The sequence below is a fragment of the Ochotona curzoniae genome, unplaced genomic scaffold, assembly GCF_017591425.1.
Source record: "Ochotona curzoniae isolate NIBS_2020 unplaced genomic scaffold, NIBS_Ocur_1.0 contig_4792, whole genome shotgun sequence".
In the NCBI taxonomy this organism is placed as follows: domain Eukaryota; kingdom Metazoa; phylum Chordata; class Mammalia; order Lagomorpha; family Ochotonidae; genus Ochotona; species Ochotona curzoniae.
In genome coordinates, this window is record NW_024466389.1 from 4,950,459 (window position 1) to 4,973,549 (window position 23,091).

Consider the following 23,091-nt stretch of genomic DNA (forward strand, 5'->3'; position numbering starts at 1 on the left):
ACAGCTCTGGCTCTGACCCATGACCCAGCCCAGGCCTCCCAGTGCCCCGAGAGCCATCCAAACCTGCCCTCCAGAATCACTACCCTTGGGGCTGGGGTTGTGGTGCAGTGAGTTAAGCAGCCACTTATGATGCTGGCTTCCCACACTGGAGCACCAGTTGGAGTCTCAGCCACTTCACTTCCAACCCAGCTCCTTGCTAATGTGCCTGGCACAGGCAGCAGAAGATGGCCCAAGTGTCTGAGCTCCTGCCCTCTGTACAGGAGACCCAAATGAAGTTCTGGGCTCCTGGCTTCAACTTGACCCAGCCCTGATTGTTGTAACTATTTGGGAAGTGAATCAGTAGATCTCCTCTCTTTCTCTCTCTCTCTCCTTCCCTCCCTCCCTCTGTCACTCTACTTTTCAAAGAAATAAAGCTTAAAAAAAAAAAAAAGAAAAGAAAAAGAACCAGGCATGCTGCCCCATATTTTCTCCATTGCTTCTCCCTGTAACTGGCTTAAATAAACCAGGCTCCTGGACCCAGCACAATAACCTAGTGGCTAAATCCTCCACCTTGCATGTACCAGGATCCCATACAGGAACCACTTCCTGTCTTGGCTACTCCACTTCCCAACCAGTTCTCTGTCTCTGGCCTGGGAAAGCAGTCAAAGACGGCCCAAAGCCTTGGGACCCTGCACCTGCGTGGGAGACCTGGAACAAGCTCCTGGCTCCAGATCGGCTCAGCTCCGGCCATTGCAGCCACTTGGGGAGTGAAGCAGCAGACAAAAGATCTTTCTCTATATATATATCTGTCTTTCCAATAAAAATAGATCTTTAAAACAAACAAACAAACAAACAAACAAACCAGGTGCCTTCAGAGTCCCAGGACAGGTGAACCCTTCTGCTAGGAGGAGGGCTGGGTCATTAAAGTGCTCCAGTGGCCTGCAGGATGAAGGAGGGTTCGGTGTCCTATAATGTGTCCACTCCTACACCCTCACTGCCCAGAGCAGGGAAAGGCCATCCAGGGACCCAGCTGCGCACCAGGTGCAGCCTCCTGGGCACTCTCCCCCGGCAAGCTCCCAGCAGCAGGTGCTCTGCACACAATCTCTCAAGCAGACACGCTTGATCTGCAGATGGCAGCTCAGCTTCCAAGCCACACTGCTCCACCGTGGGCAGACCTTGGGTTCCTCTCCTGCCCGGCTACATAACCCAAGCAGGAAGGAAGCCTACTCCCCGAGATGCTGCTAAGGACGCCCTCTTCTTCCTCCCCTGGCGTCTGAGGGACTGACAGATTCAAGACGCTTCTCACAAAGCCGCCCCGCATCTCCCATGCATGGACCCATAACTTGCTGGGGGAAGCGGCATCAGGGTGACAACTCCCACTGGCTCACAGGCTCATCCAGGCCCGGGGTGAGGAGGCTGCAGAACTGGAGCTAGGGAAGAGCAGACAGAGCAGGCAGGGCAGCTCCTGGCACAGCCCTGGGAAGGCTTGCTGCTGGCTGAGGCCATGAGGGAGGAGCTCAGAAGAGCAGGGGAATGGGCGTGGAGGCCCAGAAAGCATTGGGAAGGTTCCAAGAGAGAAGCTGTCCCCATTCCTCCCAGCTGGTGCAGGCAGAGACACCCAGAACCAGGCACACCCTGGCAATCCAGTTCAGGAGCCAAATCCCCCTCGCCTGTGTAATGACATCCTCCATCCCAAAGCCACAAAACCATTAGTCACCAGGCCACAAGGCAGCAGCAGAAGCTCCCGGTAGAGCTGGCCTGTGGAGATGCCTGGTTTTACAGGTCAGCGACTCATCTGTCAGGTTCCACAAAATGCCACCTGGGGGCTTCTTCTCAGGAGCCCATCTCCACTGCATGCAGACAAGGCCAGGCCTACCGCAAGTCTCAGCTGACAGTAAGCCGCTCCCATCCCAGGCAGGACACACATCACACAACCATATCCCCGAGGGTGGGAAACTCTGTTTATATCCCAGGAACTCAACTTCCTTGCAAATATACTTGGTGCACAAAATACAATGCTAAGAAAAAAAGGGAAAAGAAAAAGGCACAGCACTAATGGGCAGGAGGAAGCACGCTGGCTCTCACCTGCTCCCAGAAAAGCTGCTTGCTTCTGCCAGAAAGGTATTTCATCATAAAAACTCCCAAGTCTAAAAACAGGATAGCTCAACTATAAACGTCCCTAGGGGAAGAGAGAACCAGATGCCTGTGCTCGCTGGAAAGGGAAGAGAAAGCAGCAAGCCAGGACAAAAGTCACAGCAAGCGGGGCGGGGAGTCCCGGGGAGGCTGGGGGAGGCCAGGGGAGGCCAGGAGAGGCTGGGGGAGGCAGGGAGAGGCCTGGAGAGGCTGGGGGAGGCCGGGGCAGACGGGGGCGGGGGGATAGACCTGGAGAGGCCGGGAGAAGCCCAAGGAGGCTGGGGAAGGCAGGAGGAGACCTGGAGAGGCCGGGGGAGGCCGGAGCAGATGGGGGGGAGGCCCGGAGAGGCCAGGGCAGACAGCAGGGGGGGGAGGGGTGTGGAGGCCCGGAGAGGCTGGGGGAGGCGGGGGAGGCCAGGAGAGGCAGGAGGAGGCCGTGGGAGGCCTAGAGAGATTGGGGGAGGCTGGGGGAGGCCCAGAGAGGCAGGGGGAGGCCCGGAGAGGCTGGGGGAGGCCAGGAGAGGCAGGGAGAGGCCAGGGCAGGCTGGGAGATGGGGGGGCAGAGAGGCAGGGGGAGGCCAGGGGAGGCCCAGAGAGGCGGGGGAGGAGGCTGGGATCTGCAACCAACGGAAGTGTCAGATGGACCACGCGATTCTGCTCCTCTACGTTTTTCTCTTTCAAGAAATTACAAAGCCCCAGAAGCACTCCAAGTAGTAACACGGAGAAACAGAACTCAAAGTTTCTTTTCAGTGAAAAAAAAATGCATAATTTTTTCATCAAGTGCATTTCCACCAGCTTAATGAATGAAGACTTCCCACAAAAAGGGCGCCCAGAGGCCCTGTGCCCCTGGAGCCGTCCTGGGGACAGGACCACTCACCTCGGGCCTCAGGCCGTGCACCGGCAGTGCACCGTGGGGGTATAGATGCTGCTTCTTTTCCTGAGCCGTCTCTAAGTTGCAGGCACCAGGATCCTTTGCAACACACCTGATCATGAATCTCCTAATCTAAAGCCAATCTGCCATAAGCCCACTGTCATTATCACTCACAACTTCTTATTTAGCCAGTTATTTATTTTTAGTTATTTGACGGGTAGAGACAGATGAACTCGTGGCAGGGACATGTTCATGTAGGCTGTCACCATCGCCTCCAAGGTCTGCAATGCTGCGGTGCTGGAGTAGGAGTCAAAGCTGGGAGTTAACCCAGATTCTCTGACTGTGACATGCTAAGCCAAATGTCTGTCTGACCCCAGGAATTTAATTCTGACTCAGTGGTGTCTGATGAACACCCTACTCTTACAACTCTCCAACCTGCCGCCACCTCTGCATCCGGCCTTCACTGGTTTCTAACACAGAATTTGATCAAGATCTCAGCTGCACTGAGCAACCACGGTCTTCAGCCCCTTGGTCCGGAAGAACTTGCCAGTTCCCCTTGTTTATCACGGTGCTGTAAGTATCAGAGGCCAGGACCACTGTCTTCAGGATTTCCCAGCTTAGATGTGTCCAATGATGGTTTAGAATTAGGTTAATTTTAAAGATTTATTTTTATTATTTTTTTTTTATTGGAAAGGCGGATATACAGAGAGGAGAGACAGAGAGGAAGATCTTCCGTCCGATGATTCACTCCCCAAGTGAGCCGCAACGGGCCGATACTATGCCGATCCGAAGCCAGGAGCCTCTTCTGGGTCTCCCACGCGGGTGCAGGGTCCCAAAGCTTTGGGCCGTCCTCGACTGCTTTCCCAGGCCACAGGCAGGGAGCTGGAAGGGAAGCGGGACTGCCGGGATTAGAACCGGCGCCCATATGGGATCCCGGGCGTGCAAGGCGAGGACTTAACCACTTGCGCCACCGCGCCGGGCCCGAATTAGGTTAATTTTAAATATCTTGGCTAGAAACCACCACAGCTGATGATATCCTAGTGGAGGCTCAAGGCCAGTCTGCCCCATGTCTTGGTGACGTGTTTGACACCTAGGTTACGGCTCAAAGGTCTATAGATACCAAGTAAAATACTAGAGGAAACTTACAGAACATCATGGATGGAAAAAATAATGTGGAATAAAGTCATAGACAATTAAAATCAAAACTGCACGAGAAACCCCAAGGTAATGACAATTTGCAGGAAAACATGTGACATATCACAGTCTCAAGACATACGAGCTGCAGGGGGCAGGCACTGGGCTCAGTGGTCAGGCCACCACGGGGGCTTCTACACCCCGCAGCGGAGTGCAGCTGCAAGCTCCCACACCCCGGGAGGCAGCGACGAAGGCTGCTGTGCTCGAGCACCTGTCACAAGACCTTGATGGAGTTCTGGACTCCTGAGTCCCATTGGGCTGTCACAGGCGTCTGGGGAGCGAACCAACCAACAGATGTAAGATCTCGTCCCATCCGCCTCTCTCTCTTTCAAATAAAATGATTTAAAAGTTGTTTAAATAAAAACACACAAAAGAAGAGGTCACACACAGATCAAGAAGAAAAAGTCCGCCAATCTAAGAAGCAAACGGGCAAAGGTACAACAGATTGTCCATAACGGTTCCTAAAGAGCAAACGATGCTTCACTTCTCCCTAGGGAGAATGCAAATAAAAACCATGCTGACCACCTCTCCTCTACGGATTAGTAACATACAGAAAGCTTGGTGACTCTGGGCTGACAGGGGCAACTGGCATGGGACAATGCTTGCTATCTTGTGGTAGGTGTTGTGGCACCATAGATCGGGCCTAAGCTTGGGACTCTGGCACTCCATCTTGGAGTGCCCGTGTGGCACCCCATCTCGGCTCTGCTGGCTTCCGGCTGGCATACTCTCCAGGAAGCTCAGGGGACTGTCACTGCCATTCACAGTGGAGGCCACTCAGCCCTGGGCTGCTGCTTTGGGCCAGATCCACGCTGGCTGCTGTAGGTACTGGGGGAGCGAGCCAGCCTCAGATGATATCTGTCTGTCTCTCTGCTGCCCAAATTTAAAAAGAAAAGGATTCTTTTTTTTTTTAAGATTTTTTTAAATTTTATTTTTTATTGTAAAGTCAAATATACAGAGAGGAGGAGAGACAGAGAGAAAGATCTTCCATTCACTGATTCACTCCCCAAATGGCCGCAACGGCCAGAGCTGAGCTGATCCGAAGCCAGGAACCAGGAGCTTCTTCCTGGTCTCTCCTATGGGTGCAGGGTCCCAAGGCTTTGGGCCATCCTCAACTGCTTTCCCAGGCCACAAGCAGGGAGCTGGATGGGAAGCTGGGCCGCCGGGATTAGAACCGGCGCCCACATGGGATCTTGGCGTGTTCAAGGCAAGGACTTTAACCACTACGCTACTGCACCAGGCCCTGGTTGAGTGATTTAAAAGAGAAGCATATAGAAGGATCTTCCATCTGATGCTTCACACCCAAGCAACCCTAACAGCCAAGCTGAGTCAGGCTCGAGCAAGGAATGAGGAACTCCATTTTGGTTTCCCACATGAAGAGCAGGAACTTACGTACTTCTGCCATCTGCTGTTGCTTTCCCAGCAGCATTAGCAAGCAGCTAAATCAAAAATGGAGCAGCCAGGACACTAACAGGCACCCACATGGGCATCACAGATAGCAGTTATACCCACCACATCACAACGCCAGCCCCTGTTTGTATATTTGAAATGAGCAGTGAGAAAGAGAATTATTTACTGGTTCACTCTCCAGATGCCAGCAACAGCCATGAGGTGGGGCTCACAGCGGGTGGGGTTCACAGTCGGGGGCTCACAACACAGGGTGGAGCTCACAGCCAGGCTCACGGGCAAGGGGGTTCACAGCGGGGGGGCTCACAGCAGGGGACTCATAGTAGGGGGGCACAGCTGGGCTCACAGTGGGAGGCTCATAGTGGAGGGGTGGGTACAGCTGGGGCGCACAGCAGGGCTCACATGGGGGCTCACAGCTGGACTCACAGCTGGATTCACAACAGGGGGCTCAGGTGGGAGGCTCATAGTGGGGGATGAGCACAGCTGGGAAGCACAGCAGGACTCACATGGGTGGCTCACAGCTGGACTCACGGCAGGGGCAGGGGGCTCACAGGCTCCAGGAGCTCAAGCTGGGTTTCTCATGGGTGGGACTCTGCTGCCCCTCAGGGTGCACGTGAACAGGAAGCTGGTTTGGGAGCAGAGGTGAGAACTGAACTACCACCAATGAATGATGATGTCCTAAATTGTGGTTCAACCTGCTCTGCTACAATGCTGGTCTATAAAAATAAAAGAGGAAAAAATATACATATCAAGCTTAAATGCTTACCAATTCAGAACTGGTTTTTAAAATAACAGTTAAAGGAGCTCAGCACAGTAGTCTAGTGGCTTAAGTCCTTACCTTGCATACCCAGGATCCCATACGGGCGCCAGTTCGTATCCCAGCAGCTCCACTTCCCATCCAGCTCCCTGCTTGTGGCCTGGGAAAGCAGTGGAGCACGGCCCAAAGCCTTAGGACCCTGCACCTGCCTGGGAAACCCAGAAGAAGCTCCTGGTTCCTGGCTTCAGATCAACTCAGCTCTGGCTATTGTGGTTATTTGGGGAGTGAACCAGCATATGGAAGATCTTTCTCTCTGTCTCTCCTTCACTCTGTATATCTGACTTTCCAATAAAATAAAATCTTGAAAAAAAAAAAAAAGAAGAGTTAGAGGCCCAGGGTGATATCTTAGTGGCTAAATCCTCACCTTGCATGGCAGGATCCCATATGATGCTGGTTCATGTCCCAGCTGTACCACTTCCCATCCGGCTCCCTGTTGTGACCTGGGAAAGTGGTAGCGGATGGCCCAAATCCTTGGGACCCTGTCTGTGTGGGAGCCCTGGAAGAAGCTCCTGCCTTCAGATCAGATAAACTCCGTTGTGGCCATTTAGGGAGTGAACAAGTGAACAGAAGATCTTCTTCTCTGTCTCTCTTCTTTGTAAATCTGACTTTCCAGTGAGAATGGATATACCTTTAAAAAAAAAGTGTTAAAATGCAGTCAATCAGTAGAACATCATGGAACCATTTTAAAAAGTGAACTACTCCTTGTGTAAATCTGCCTTTTGGGGCTGGTGCAGTGGCTTAGCACGTTATCCAAGGCTTCTGCACCTGCATCCCACATGGGAATGGACTCAAGCCCCAGATGCTCCACCACTGATCCAGCTCCCTGATGACGGCCTAGGAAAGCAGTGGAGGATCGCCCATATCCTTGGGTCCACACGCCCCTTGGGAGACGCAGAAGAGGCTCCTGACTCCCAGCTTTGGCCTGGCCCAGCTCTGACTGCAGCAGCAGTCAGAGGAGTGAACCAGTGGATGAAAGATCACTCTCTCCCTCCCTCTTTTTTACAAAAATAAATAAATCTCTTTTAAAAATTAAAGTGAGTGAGGTGGTTCTAGGCAAATGACTTGATTTCTCTGTGCCTGAGCTTACTGAGCCACCGACAGAGGAGTGAACCAGTGGATGAAAGATCACTCTCTCCCTCCCTCTTTTTTACAAAAATAAATAAATCTCTTTTAAAAATTAAAGTGAGTGAGGTGGTTCTAGGCAAATGACTTGATTTCTCTGTGCCTGAGCTTACTGAGCCACCGACTGGGCTGGGACAGTGCTTAAGCTCCAGGCACACAGGAAACACTCGTGGCATGAGTCGAATGGCAGCAAGGACAATGATGCTGGTTCCGATAATGTTCTGATGCCTAACAAACAGGTCCAATGCAGACATCACATTGCAGTGTTGGGAAAAAACACCAATCTCAAGTGTGTGTGTTTGTGTGTGTGTGAGATACATCAGGGCTGAAGCCCAGGATGTGTGTGTGTGCACAGAGACACACATCTGGTCACACCTGTGGAAAACATGCTTCCAGAATGTAAGGGTTTCTGATTAACCAATACTGTGCTCCAGAGGCTGGCACAGTGGGTAAAAATGCCATCCATGATGGTGGCATCATATGGGTCCCAGTTAATGTCCCAGCTGCTCCACCTCTGTCCTAGTTCCCTGCTAATAGTCTGGGAAGGCATCAGAGAATGGTCCAAGTGCTTTGGGGCCCTGCTCAGGGTGGGAGATGAGAAAGAAGTTCCTGGCTCCCGACTCCAGCCTGGCCCAACTCTGTACCTGTGGTCTTTGCTGCCACCTGGGGAGTGAACCAATAGACAGATCTCTGTCTCTTCCTGCATCCCTCTCTCGAACTTTTTCAAATGTTAACAATGTTGGCCTAGCATGAGGGCTCAGTGGCTAGATCCTCCTCTTGAACACGCCAGGATCCCACATGGGCACCAGCTCGTGTCCTGGCTCCTCTGCTGCCCATCCAGCTCCCTAATTGTGGTCCGGAAAAGTAGTGGAGGACGGCCCAAAGCCTTGGGACCCTGCACCTGTGTGAGACCCAGAAGAGGTTCCTGGCTCCTGGATTTGGATTGGCACAGCTCAGATTGTTGCAGCCACTTGGGGAGATCTCCTTCCTTCTATGGTTCTGCCTTTCCAGAGGAAACACATGAATCTTTCAAAAAATTAACAAATTTAAAAAGATACTGTATCTAGAGTGTCTGCATGGAAACACACAGAGCACCTGGGAGATCATGGGCCCTTGTTAACAGAAGGCACCAGGCAGCCCAAGTCTGAACAGCTGTGAACCCAGCAAGGCCTGTCACCACACAGACCAGCCATTCTTCAGATTCTGCACTTTTATCTACAGAGTGGGAGGAGAGGAAGGAATGGGCTTTTTTTGTTGTTAAAGAAAGAACCGGGTCAGAATCTCAGAAGAAATGAAGGGTCTTTATCTGGGTGCTCAGGCCAGTCCAGCGCAGCTTCTGATCCTGGACCCTTCACGCTCCTTCTCTGGAGGATCATGGGCCTCTGAGACCAGGGCTCTGCAGAGACCATCAGCAGGTGAGAGAGGACAGCCGGGCAGGCCAGCCCTCGAGAGGCAGCGGCAGGTCTGCTGGGGAGGGAGGGGGAGGACGTTAAATGTGCACAGTTCCAGGCAGCTGCACTCTGCTGTATCCCCCCACAGGCTTCGTGCAGGAAGCGAACCGGGGAGTGGAGTGGAGATGCTGGCAGAGACATCCCCAGAGCCAGCACACCTCACCCTCCCTTGCTCAGCACTCAGGCAGTCGGCCAGAGCCAGGCTGCACGCTCGGCAAGGAGGGGACCTGCCTCGGGGAAGCTGAGGGTCAGGATGTGCTCACATAGTTGTACCAGAGCTGACCTTGGCTGTCGCCTTCCCCTCCCTCCCTGTCCTCCCCCAAACACAATAGGTCCTTCCAGGGCTCAGAGCCATCACTTTTCCCCCAATTATCCTGGCAGTACACACAGCTTCCCAGTGCAAATCAGCCTCCATGGAGAAACAAAAATTATAAACGGGAAATCATTCAAATGCCCTCCACCTGAAAGAGGGCTAGAGGCCCAAAACAGGTGTTACTGTGTATTCCTGCAGTAAAAGAGTACCCCACAAGGCTGAAGCCAGGGTCACGTTGCTCTCCAGGAAAAGCCAGGGCAGCCAGGGCCAGGGCTGGGTGGGGAGGTCAAGGCTATCCCAACTCCTTGAAAACAGGCCCACAGCTTGCCCAGAGATTGAGCGGAAGAGGAGGGGTGGGGCCTGCATTGTGAGAGGCTTCTGATCTGTCAGCGACCCTGATCTCCGCGGGAAGCCCTGCCGGCAGAACCCAGGACTGTGGAACAGCCAGGCCACGGACCACAGGGTTCCAGCAGCAGGAAACACGTGGGCTGGACACTTAGGCAGAGTACAGGCCTGAGAAAAGCTTAATTGGGACTGCTCTCAAAGCCTCCCATGAGCCTTCCCCCAAGGGCAGAGATGGAAGTGGGTCACACTCCCCCAGCCAGACAGCATCCCACAGGCTCTGGGCACACCTGAGGAAGTCCAGGTGCACTGCAGGCCCGGGCTGAGTGACCCTGCCCCACCGCCCAGGAACACCGCATGCAAGGACCTGTGTGAACCTGGGGAAACAGGTCATTCCCCAGGGATGTGCCACAGTGTCCCGGCTCTCCCCGACCCCTGCCTCCACTGGTGGCAGACAGAAAGGGCACCAAATGCTTCTGCATAACATGTTGGGCCTCTCTTACCTTGCTCTTTGAAGATGCTATGCTACAAGCTGGTGCTGGGCAGCCCATCAACTCTGCAGGCACTGACCCCAAATGGGGCTCAAGGACACAGGTGCCCACAGGCATCAGTTCCTTCAGGAACCTCTCCACACACACAGCCACCACTTGCTGTCCAAGGCTAGCAGGGGGAGGACTGACAGGTGAAAGGCAGCTCTGGAGAAGCGAGATCTGGCAGCTGTTACTTAACAAATGCAACAGATTGCTGGCATCCACGCACAAACTCTGGGAGACACAGAGACCCACAGCGTGAGCACGCCTCCCCTCAAACTCACTCTGATGTCCACAACCGCTGCGCTCGTGGCTTCTTTTTCTTTCTTTTTTCTTTTTCATTTTATCCAAAAGAGACTTCCTCTGCTAGCTGACTCCCCCAGTAATTCCATGCGGGTCTCCCGCAAGGGTAACTGAGTGGGGCCCAAGCACTGAGCCATCCTCTGTTGCCTCCCAGGATGTGTTAGCAGGAAGCTGGATGAGAAGCAGAGTGGCCAGGACTCAGACCAGCATTCTGATAGAGGTTATAAGCATCCCGGACAGCAACTTCACTGCTGCCCCAGGGTGCTCGCTGCTTAGACGCCCACGCCGTGCACAACTGTGTCACACGTGGCCCCGAGAGGCTCCAAGCTATGACATTTTTCCTTGCCCGGCCCCCGCCCAGCGTGGCCGGGAAGCATGGGGACCAGCATCTAGAGATTGTCTCCTGACTCTCCTGACAGTTCAGGCCGCCCTCACCCACACGTCCTCTCTTTATTCATGTGAGCCCGGCTGGGCAATGAGTCCAGAGTGTCTGACCTGCCCAGCACCATCCGTACTCCCCGGACCTGTGACGGTGCTCAAACGTGGAACCCCCACACATGCGCCGTGGCTGCTGAGCCAGCGGAAGAAAGGAGAAGGAATGGAGTACCGACAGAAGACAAGCAGCACTTCTTGGTTCCTGGATGACCTGGGCTTCCACTACTTAGAACCCCAGAGGAAGCAAGCCATGCAACAATTTTTTTTTAAGATTGATTTATTTTGGTTGGAAAGTCAGATTTGCAGAGAGGAGGAGAGACAGAGAAGATCTTCCGCCTGATGATTCACTCCCCAAGAGACTGCAACCAATCTGGAGCTGAGCCAATCTGAAGCCAGGAGCCAGAGCTTCTTCCAGGTCTCCCACATGGGTGCAGGGTCCCAAGGCTTTGTACCAAACTCAACTGCTTTCCCAGGCCAGAAGCAGGGATGGGAAAGCAGGGCTGCTGGGATTAGAACTGGCACCATATGGGATCCTGGCACATTCAAGGCAAGGACTTTAGCCCTGCCATGGGTGGGCCTCAGTCATGTTCTGAGGCTCACATGTGCTCACAGAAGCTTCTCCAGCACAGCACAACTGTGAAAAACAGACAAAATCTCCCTGATCTTCAAGCCTTAAGGAAGTTCAGAAATGCAGAACAATGTTCCGGCAGGGCTCTGCCCACCTGGGAGGACCCCCTCCCCACCAGGGACTGCTGCCTTTGCCTCTTAACCAGGCTCCAAGGAGGACCCAGGCATAATGGGTCTTTAATAAGTGAGTACAACAGCAGTTGGTGCCCAACCGCCTTTCATAAAAAAGTTCAAAAGCACTTTGGCTTAAACATCACAGCACTGCTGGGAGCCACAGAGGTGCAAGTATCATTATCCCCATTTGCAGCTAGGGAAAGTGAAGCAAAAGGGCGGGGGGGGGGGGGGGGGGGGGGGTTAATTAGTTTGCCCAAGGTCAGAAAAGGCAAGGAAAGCCTCCCATTCGAACCATACTCCCACAGGGAGCGCGGCTGTCGGACCACCGCCCCAGGCTTAAGGCTGAGCTGTCTGCAGAGTTGTCTCCATCTAGACCCCACCTAGGACAGGCCTGCAGAGTGCCTCAGCAGCTACCCTACCCAGCTTGGAACCCTAACTCTTCCCAGCCGGCTGGCCCTAGATCACTTAGCAACGTCACCCTGCCAGGTCTTGACTTCCAAGCACTCCCCGCAGCACAGAACTGTAGGCTGACTCAGGGAGATGGTGTGCCATCGCCATCCACCTACCACCTCACGCTGTACACAGAGGAACATCACTTCCCTGGTAAGAAAGCCAGTCAACCTCCAAGCGCCAGCACCTCATAGGAACACACACATAGGTTTGTGCCCTGTCTGCTCCACTTCCCATCCAGCTCCCTGCTTGTGGCCTGGAAAAGCAGTGGAGGACGGCCCAAAGCCTTGGGACTCTGCACCCTGTGTGGGAAACCCAGGAAGAAGCTCCTGGCTCTTGGCTTCAGATCGGCTTAGCTCTCCAGCCACTGCAGCCACCTGAGAACAAACCAGCATATGGAAGATCTTTTTGTCTCTCCTTTTTTCTGTAAATCTGCCTTTCCAATAAAACTAAATGAATAAAAAATTACTTATTTTTATTGGAAAGGCAGATACACAGAGAGGAGGAGAGACAGAGACAAAGATCTTCTGTCCAATGATTCACTCCCCAAGCGGCCACAATGGTTGGAGCTGAGCCAATCCAAAGCCAGGAGCCAGGAGCTTCCTTCATGTCTCCCATGCAGATGCAGAGTTCCAATGCTTTGGGTCATCCTTGACTGCTTTCCCAGGTCACAAGCAGGGAGCTGGATGGGAAGCAGGGCCGCTGGGATTAGAACTGGCGCCCATATGGAATTCTAGTGCATTCAAGGTGAGGACTTTAACCACTATGCTATTGCGCCAGGCCAAAAATAAATGAATCTTTAAAAACAACAACTTTATTTCAAAAAGAAACAGTTGTTTAACTCATGAGAAGGTAGAGAAATGGGCAATCCCTCTATGGAGGACAAGGTACTAAGAGACCCTCATCTGACTCAATGTTTGAGGAGAACTTTCGAACTCAGGGAACACAGCAAGCTCAATGTAACCTGCACACATGACTGGCCCCTTGGCCATCCGGTTGGTGGCTTCTATGTCATCTGGGGTGCCAGGCCTAAGACTTGAGTGACCTGAGGAGAAACAGCTTAGGCCTACTGGCCTCCAGAGTCCTCCATGGACAAAGCCCTGCAGCCTGCTCTTGGTCCTCATCTGGACTCCTGTCATCTCTGAGCCCTAGGGAAAGCTTCCAAGGAGCGAGAGCTACTGTCCAACCCCAGACAGGGAAGCCCAAACTCCTCACGTGCTGCACATCTGGTCACACGTCCGGCCACTGGCGACTCCTTCTTGTCCGCCACACTTCAGGCCACTCGTCCCTCTGGGTCATCACCCAGGTGTCACTCAAAAGGCACCCTCCCCCCAAGGCTAGCTGATGCCATCCTGGTAATCCTCTGGTTGGCCCCAGCCTTCATTTTTACAAAATCTACTATCTAATAACCAGAGAGAGACTTTCCATCTGCTGGTTCATTCTCCAAATGTCTGAGCAGCCAGAGCTGGGCCAGGCCAAAGCCAGGAGCCTGGGAATCGTGCCTGCTCTCCCACTTGGGGGCCATCATCTGCTGCTTCCCAGGAAACTGGACCAGAAGCAGAGCCGGGCCCCAAACAGACTCCCACATGGCAACAGCATCCCAAGTGGCACCTTTCTTTTTCATTTGTTTTACTTAAAAGTCAAGAATTACTGAGAGAGAGAGGGAGAGACAGAGAAAGAGACAGAGAATTTTTTATCTGCGGGTTGGCTGCCATGGCCAGAGCTAGGCTGGTCCAAAGTCAGGAGCCTTGTCCAGGGCCCCCATATGGGCACAGGGGCCTAAGGATCTGGGCCAGCCCCTGCTGCTTTACTAGGCCACTGCATCAGAAGTAGAACAGCTGAGGCTAGAAACCATGCCCATATGGGATGCCGGCACTTGCAGGAAGAAGATGAGCCTGAATGCCACCATGCCAGCCACAGTCTGCCTCATTGTACATGCAGCAGTGTGTGCGACAGCTCACCTACTTCCTGTCTGCCCCACTTGGAGAGAAGCTTCGTTAACTGATGGCACTCGAATTTTTTTTTTTTGGCTGTGCCCCCAGCATCCCCAACAGTGTTTGGCATCCAGAGTCCTCAAAAAGTCCTTGGATTTGATAAATACCTACTGAGTGAGTGCCTGGACTCTAGCAACAGGCAACAACAACACACTGCTCCCACAGGCATAAGCACTGGTGGGGAAGACAACCACTGCTTCAATGAAACACATGCTAGGTGCCAGGTGCTGCTCTAAGTATCCTGGCAGGTAAGAATTACTCTGGCAGGAAATGGTTACTTGGCAGGTAATGGCTACTCCAGCAGGTAATGGTTACTTGGCAGGTAATGGTTACTCTGGCAGGTGGTAGTTACTCTGCAGGTAATGGTTACTCTGGCAAGTAGGGGTTATCATGGCAGGTAATGGTTACTCTGGCAGAAAATGGTTACTCTGGCAGGTAATGGCTACTCTGGCAAGTAATGGTTACTCTGGCAGGTAGTGGTTACTCTGGCAGGTAATGGTTACTCTGGCAGGTAGTGGTTACTCTGGCAGGTAATGGTTACTCTAGCAGGTAGTGGTTACTCTGGCAGGTAATGGTTACTCTGGCAGGTAATGGTTACTCCAGCAGGTAATGGTTACTCTGGCGGGTAATAGTTACTCTGGCAGGTAGCAGTTACTCTGGCAGGTAGCGGTTACTCTGGCAGGTAATGGTTACTCTAGCAGGTAGTGGTTACTCTGGCAGGTAATGGTTACTCTAGCAGGTAATGGCTACTCTGGCAGGTAGTGGTTACTCTGGCAGGTAGTGGTTACTCTGGCAGGTAGTGGTTACTCTCACTCTTCCAGCAGCACTGTGAGGAAGCACTGTTCTGTCATGGATGGGGAAATAAACATGAGAGGTTAAGGCCCCCAATGAAGCTCACAAAGTTAACAACAGCATTGCCAAATGCAAACCCAGACACTCTTGGCACAAAGTTTGGGCTCTAACGAAGAGCTATACCTCCTATTTGCTGAGTGCTGAATAACTCCTTGGCCAGCACCCTTTGCATCTGTTCCCTGAATGCAGGGAAGAAGAGGGGGCAGCCCCAGCAAGGCACAACCACCCTCCACCTTGAGAAACTGAGACTCCACAGCTGACCCCCAAGTTGGACCCTGCAGGGGAGTACGCAAAGGAGTGAGGTCTGAGGGAGAAACAGAGCCTGGGCCAGGACCCCTTGTTTCCAGATGAAGGTACAGTGAGAGCTGCAGGCAAGCCAGCCAGTATGCGGTGACAGAAACACTGTGCAGGCCGGGGCCTGGCCACTGCAAGAAACCCAAGATGAACCCAGGGACGACTCAGCCTCTAAGAGCTCAGACTCCTGCACAGACACAGGGGACAGAAACAGAGGTGGGAGACGTATGCACTGTAATAGGACTTCCGAAGAATCATCCATGTCTGCCCACCTCCAGAGGAGGGGCCTGACAACACCCATGGGAGCACTACAGAAATCAAGTTTCATTCTGTGTCATGGCTCAACTTGACGGCCACTGAATTGTTCTCCATCTCCTTTGAGGCCAAATTCAATCCTGTGATCCTCGTGGGCATTTTGGGGTGTAGACAGGGCACTAGCACCTCTGTTTAGACACTGAAGGAACCGTCCGCCATGCTCTGCCCGCCTCGGTCCCTGTCAGATTGTTAAACCCACAGATCTCTTGGACTGCAATTGCGGAGCACACATTTACAAGGCACACACTGCTCTGAGGTAAGCCACGGGGCTAACCACGAGACTGTGAGCTCAGACAGGCAGCCCACCTGCTTCCCATCCCACTCCGAGACCCTTCCACATTCTGAGTCACAAGAGGCTGAAGGAGGTTTGCTGAACTAAACCTGAGCGTGGAAACCCTAGGCTAGACACAGAGGTCCCACTTGGGTGTTCCCCAAAGGTTAGCTTTACAGCTCTCAGCCTCCCCTGCGAGAGCAAACGAACCCCACGGCCTCCCCTGTGCCCTGGCCCCCGAAGCCACCACCGTGTCCTGTTGGGCAGCACTGGACATCTCCCTATGATCTCCGCCTCTACTTTCCTCCGCCCAGTCTGCATGCAGCAGCCACCACAACCTTCCAAAACTTGAACCAGATCTTATCACACCTCTACTCAAACCACTCCCGTGGCTTCCACCCGCACTCGGAATAAAAGCCAAGCTCTTCATCACAACCTACACAATCCTTTTTTTTTTTGTCTACAAATGTTTGAAAATTTTTGAATGCTTAATTTTTTTCATCCATTTGAAAGCCAGAGTGAAAGAGACAGAGGAAGGACAAATCACCCCTCCACTAGTTCACACCATCAGTGTCCCCCAAGGCCAGGTCAAAACTGGGAGGCAGGAACCTGGACATGGGAGGCAGGGGCCCAAGAACTGACGTGGTCATCTGCTTCCCCCCAGTTTGCATTAGCAGGAAACTGGATTGGAAGTGGAGTAGCCAGGCTCTGAACCAGCCCAACTACATGGGGTGTGGGTGTGCCAGCCAAGCGGCTTACCGCAGTGCCCCACAACGCCCACCCTATGGTCATGTTCAGGCCCGCACCTGCCTTCCCAAGCACAGCGCACTACTGGAACCACCCACTGTGCATTGTCTGTCCTTCCCGTTTAGGAAGTCGCCTGCAGGTGGCCAGAGCCCTGGGCTGTCCATCTTCCTTGCTGCTGTGGCTTCCGTCCCTGGACCACTCCTGGCGCTCACTACCGCAGCAATGGAGGTAGCTTCAAGGACCGCTCTAAGTCCACCAGGAAACCCTGCATGACGCACTGGCCTTCGACAGCTGGCACCACACGACTCCAAGTGCTGATTTAAATCGGTGCAAGCTGTCGGTATCTTGGCCACGCTAGTGGCACAAGAGATCAGTTACCAGCCAGGGTCTGAAGCCAGGGACCAGAGCCCAGCGGTTGTAGCAGGGAGCAAGGAGCCAAGGCGCTTGGGAACAGAACCTCAGGGCCAACGCTGAGCCTGCCTCCAAGTCCCTGTCTTCCACATCCCAGAGCTGGCCAGGCCTGCTTTCTCGAAGTTCTCTGAGTGACAGGACACAAAACAATTAGCTAGCAGCCGCAGCACACTCCCATAAGAAGTGCTACTTCTCATCCACACCAACCAGGTCCCCTTGGCCTCCCCAGGGGCTAACCTGACAAGTTCTGCACCCCAAAGACACGTGGAGGGGGCGGGGGGGAAGGTGTGGGGCCTAGCAGAGCCTGGGCATCCAGACACGCGGGTCTCAGTCAACCAGCTTCCCAGAAAGGGAAAGTGGCTGGTGCCAGGGTGATGGAAAAAAGGCGAGAAGTGCAGTTCTGGGCTCCAAGTGGTTAATTATGCAGGTTCATGTACACACGCCCCCGGGCCGGCCTTCCAGGAACACTCAGCAGAGAGGGCTGGCACTGGGGGGGCTCCGCAATCGGACTTAGAGGGGAGCACGGCTCGGGGCCAGAGCCCGGCCGCGGCGAGTTTGGGAAGACCTGGATGCAGTGAGCAGCGCGCAGGTGAGGGCTAGCAGGGCGGCCAGGCGATGACACACATCCCCGAGGACGCGGAGGGGTGAGCAACAGGGTGGGGGGCTCGGACACCTGTGGAGGCGACCCTCGGGCGGACGCCCCGGCGCCCGGGCCAGGCCGGTGGGTCCGAGCGGGGTCGGGGGCGCCCTGCGCGGCCCCTCCCCAGGAGACAAAGGGCCGGCGGCTGCCCTGAGCCCCGGCGCGGCGCGGGCCCCGGCGCTGCGAGCGCCGGCCGGCCTCGCGCTTACCTGGGCCGCCCGACCCGGCCGGGCCGGCGGCGGCTGCGGGTCCGGAGCGCGGCGCGCGGCGGCCTGTTCCGGGGCGCGCTCAGCCCGAGCAGCCGCGGCGGCAGCGGCGTTCGCAGCAGCAGCAGCAGCAGCGGCAGCGGCAGCAGCGGGAGCGGCCGCCTCAGCCTCCGCCTCCCGCTCCGTGAGTCACCGCGGCGGGGAGGGAGGGAGGCGCCAGGCCGCCGGAGGAGGGCCCGGCGGAGGGGGCGGCATCGGGATCGGCGCGGGCGACCGAAGCTGAGGCGACGGCTACGCCCCGGAGGGAGGCAGGCCGCGGTGGGCCGGGCGCCGGGGCGGGGCCGGCGGTGGGGCGGGGCCGGGGTGCGCCTTCGCATTGGCTAACTCGGTCTGAGAGGCGGGGACTGTGCGGCGAGGGGCGGGCCTGAGCGGCGCTTGGGAGACACTGATTGGGCTTCTTGGGGCGTGGGCGGGACCAGGAGGTGGGCGGGCCGAGCGAAGAGGCCGAGCTGCCGAGTCCGCGCCGAGAGTCTCGGGGAGGAGCGGGCGTGGTGGGTCGGGCGGCTGCCTGAGGGAGTGCGGACGGAGCGGGCGCGGCGGTCGGCGACCCTCCTTGGCCTTTGCCGCTCCGGGACCCTGGTGATACCGTGCAGAAAATGGCCTCTCAGGCGCACCAGTGTGTGTGCAGCAGCGGGAGCGTTAGCCTGCGGCTGCCGAGCGGCTCAGGCGTGGGGCGTGGGCTCCTCGCTGCGTCTCGGCCCGAGGTCCCTGGCCTCGAGGGGCAGTGTCCCGGGGGGCCTCGAGGGGCAATGTCCCGGGGTCCTCGAGGGGCAGTGTCCCGGGGTCCTCGAGGGGCAGTGTCCAGGGGGACCGAGCGCGTTTCTGGGTGCGGGGGTCAGTGTATGATATGCTTGAGCCGAGGCTGTCCCCAGGACGGGCGCGAGTGTCCCCTGACATCCGCTTTCCTTTCAAGGGTCACTGTCTCTTAAGCGTGGCCTCCTTTTCCTCATTGCCACTTTTCCGGTTACATAAGGTGGCCCCACCCCATTGTCCCCAACCTTTGTACCCCCTTTCTAACCTACATTTTTCTTCCCCATCCTTTTGCAAGACTAGGGCATAACTTTTTTTTTTTTCTGTTTATGTTCTGAAATGCCATGTTCCTGTTCAAATAACTGTATTCGAGTATTGGGGACTGGGGAGGTTGTTAACTCTAAAGACGTGTCAGCCCTGTCAGTGTTCCGATCTGTGCTCAAGGCAGCCCCTGCCATCCTGCCAAGGTGGGCAAGGCCCGTGCACAGCTCAGGGTCACAGTACTGTCTGTAAATGTGGTGTTTAAGCAAATTAAAACTGAATATGTTGTTTGGTTTTCAAGATGTGATTTTTTTTTTCGAAATTTAGGTCTGATGTCACGGCTAGTAGATTAAGCACCTGCCTGCGATGCAGGCATCCCATCATGGCAGCTCCAAGTGGACTAATCCTCTACCCTGTGGCAACAGTATCCCATATGGACACCATATGAGTCCCTTCCAGCTCCTTGCTTCTGGCCTGGGAAAGCAGTAGATGGCCTAAGTCCTTGATCTTTTGCCCGCATGTGGGTGCCTGGAAGAAGCTCCTGGCTCCTGGCTTCAGATTGGCTCAGCTCCAGCTGTTGCAGCCATTTGGGCAGTGAGCCAGCAGATCTTTTTGTCTTTCTTCTCTGTAAATCTCTTTCTAATAAAAATGAGTAACTCTTTATTTAAAAAAAAAAAAAAAAGGTAGTAAGTTCAGCACTCCTAGTCCCTGAGCTGCCCCATCACTTCTGAGTTAGGAAACCGCATTTGTAGGCAGCAGTGTTAGGTCGGGATTCAGGCAGGCTCTATGCATCTGTGCACTTTCAGGGATGGGGCACCTTTGCCAGCATCTCTGCCCACCCTGGCCCCAAGTGCTTTGCTGAGGAGGCCGCTGGTTGCGATTTCCGAGGCCCCCCTGCCAGACAAACGGGGTGCAAACATGGCAGGCCAGACATCGGCATCTTGGCCCAGGGTGGAGTGGTTCACACACTGCTGTATTGGCGGGACTGTTGGCCACCAAGCAGGATGTGACCCACACTGAGCCCAGCGTCTCTCCCAGGGGTCTTCCAAATCGGAAATGAAGGGAATGCTCTTCCCCATTAGATCAAGCCCTGTAACCGGGTGACCCCAGAGGGCTGTTGTTGCGCTGCAGTGGGTTAGCTGTGGCTTTAGAACTTGCAGCCCTTTTCAAAGTGTCTGTTGGTGTCCCTGAGCCTGCTTTCGATTGAGCTCCCTGCCGATGCGCCAAGGAAGACAGTGGAAGAAGAGCCAGTGCTTGGGCCCCTGCCACCCGTGTGGGAGGCCCAGCTGGAGCTCTCGGCTCCTGGATGTAACCAGCGGGGAAGAGAGCCAGTGCATGGTTCTGTGTGTCACTTTGCCTCTCAAAGAATTATTTTTTAAAAATGTGGCCTCCACCACCCGGGAGACTCGGAACAGGCCTCTGACTCCTGGCTTTTGGATTGTCTTAGCTCCAACTGTTGCAGCCATCTGGGGAGTGAATCAGTGAATGGAAGATTTTTCTCTCTGTCTCTCCTTCTCTCTGTAAATCTGATTTGCTGTTCCAATAAAAATAAATAATAATAATAGAGTGGAAAAATAAAAGTGTGGCCTCCAGAGTTCGACCTGCCCTCCACACTCCCAGAACTCGCTGCGGGAAATTGTCACAGACCTGTCCCTTCCAAGAGACCACAGCACCTTGAGACCCAGGATGAACACAGCCACGTGACCGGGATCCGCAGTCTGCCACCCAGCAGAAGCCACTGGAGTCTCCCTTGGCCAGATCACCTTGCTCAGGAGACTCAGAACAGGACCCTGAGGTTCTTTTTAGCAGAGCCACCTCTGAGAGCCGCCCTCCTCCTTCTGGCAACCCCGGGGGAAGCACCCTGGCTGCTGGCAGTGGATTCGTTCAGTGTGGATCGAGTTGGGACAGCCGTTTTCAGCTCCCGCCTGAGCAGCCTAAGAGCTCAGAGACTTCAGCCAGGATCACTGTTCTGAGGGGTTCTTGGTGGGGAAGATGAGGCTCAGAGCCTGGGCCCAGGGCAGGGATTGAGAGATGAGCTTTGGGAGCTGGGTCACGTCATCTGGTGGTGCCAGGTCTGTTGGGCCAGGGAACAGGAGAAAGAGTTCGCTCTCCCATCTGGGTCTCTGGGAAAGGAAGTACTGTTCCCTGCATGTGTGGGTATTCTCATGAGCTGTATTCTAACTTTAATCATGCTGTTAATCAACTAAGATAATGTAATTCTCTTAGACTGTTTAGGTATGTAAATTATCATGTATTGCAATGACTGCTCTTCAATAAAGTTTTGATGATGTCCCCCGCACCCTCCCAAAAGTGTGGCCTCTAGAATGGGAGCATGCATATATATGATCCACCAACTGTCTGGAAAATCCAGAGCGAGACAGTGTTACTGAACAAGAAATGAAAGCCTGGAGGGTGAAGAATGGAGAAAGGGAGAGAAGAGAAGGGGGAAAAAGAGACTCCCAATTCAGTGTGTGCTCCCCAGATTCATGCCGTGAATGCCAGCTTTGCTCACACCATTTCACACTTCACACACTGATGGGGTTGCCCGTTTGCCTCCCCCCCTGGTGTCACTCATTAGTAACTGGAACCATTGTCCAACCAGTTGCTTACACTAGAAACTTGGATGACCCTTGACATCACTATTATTCATTTCCAGTCCCTGGGTATACCCCCAAAGTGCAACCTGAACCCCCTCTCTTCCGACAACCCACACCTCTTCCCGTGAAGTCCCCAGGGAGCCTCACACTCACACTCTCCCTTCCACGTCCTGCCTGAAGCCCACACACAACTACATGTTCCTAAAACTTACCAGCTGTGTGGCTTGGTACAGTAACTCAATAGACTAATTCTCCACCTGCAAGTGCCAGCATCACGTGTGGCTGCCAGTTCATATTCTAGCTGTATCGCTTCTAGTCCAACTCCCTGCTCATGGCCTAGAAAAACATTGGAGAATGACACAAGTGTTCGGGTCCCCGCATGGGAGACTAGAAGAAGCTCCTGGCTTTGAATTATCCAGCTCCAGCCATTGAGACCAACTAGGGAGTGAATCAGCAGATGGAATGTCTCTCTGCCTCTCCTTCTCTCTGTAAATCTGCCTAATAAATATAAATAAATCTTAAAACAAAACAAACAAAAAAATGCCTCCCGGGTGTGCATAGACAGGAAGCCACAGCTGGGAACAGAGCCAGGACTTGGGTCCAGGCCCCTGGGGTGGGACGCCTGGGTCCCAGGCACATCGTCACAGCTGTGTCAACCGCCAACCCCGCCAATAATCTTTTCTATTTCTTTTTGAAGATGTATATATTTTTATTGGAAAGGCAGATATACAAATAGGAGGAGAGATGGAGAGGAAGATCTTCCATCCATTGATTCACTCCCCAAGCAGCTGCAACAGCTGGAGCTGCGCTGATCCAAAGCCAGGAGCCTGGAGCTTCCCTGGGTGTGCCATATGGGTTCAGTGTCCCAAGGATTTGGGCCATCCTTGGCTGCTTGCCCATGTCATAAGCAGGGAGCTGGATGGGAAGCAGGGTTGCAGGGATTAGAACTGGCACCCAGGGCCCGGCGCAGTGGCGCAAGTGGTTAAAGCCCTCGCCTTGCACGCCCGGGATCCCATATGGGTGCCGGTTCTAATCCCGGCAGCCCCGCTTCCCTTCCAGCTCCCTGCCTGTGGCCTGGGAAAGCAGTCGAGGACAGCCCAAAGCTTTGGGACCCTGCACCCGCGTGGGAGACCCGGAAGAGGCTCCTGGCTTCAGATCGGCATAGCACCAGGCCGTTGCGCTCACTTGGGAAGTGAATCATTGGATGGAAGATCTTCCTCTCTGTCTCTCCTCTCTCTTATATCCGCCTTTCCAATAAGAAAATAATAAAAAAAAATCAATCTTTAAAAATAAATAAATAAAAAAAATAATAATAATAAAAAAAGAACTGGCACCCATGTGGGATCCCAGCATGCCAAAGATAAGGCCTTTAGCCACTAGGCTACCACATGGAGCCCCAGCCTGATTTTTTTAAAGATTAATTTATTTGAGGGCCCGGCACGGTGGCCTGGCAGCTTAAGTCCTCAACTTGAACTCACCCAGGACCCCATATGGTCGCCAGTTCTAATCCCGGCAGACCCACTTCCCATCCAGCTCCCTGCATGTGGCCTGGGAAAGCAGTAGAGGATGGCCCACAGTCATGGGACCCTGCACCCACGTGGGAGACCT

The 23,091-nt window shown here is 54.2% G+C and overlaps 1 protein-coding gene across 1 annotated transcript in view; it reads right to left on the reverse strand.

Annotated features, from left to right (window-relative positions):
• The window catches only part of CTNNBIP1 (catenin beta interacting protein 1), a 44,630-nt gene extending 26,719 nt beyond the window's left edge, over positions 1 to 17,911 (reverse strand). The window contains exon 1 of the mRNA XM_040987873.1: positions 17,819 to 17,911. The gene's annotated coding sequence lies outside the window, so the exon portion shown is untranslated. The remainder of the gene's footprint in view (positions 1 to 17,818) is intronic.
• Between the last annotated feature and the right edge of the window lie 5,180 nt (positions 17,912 to 23,091).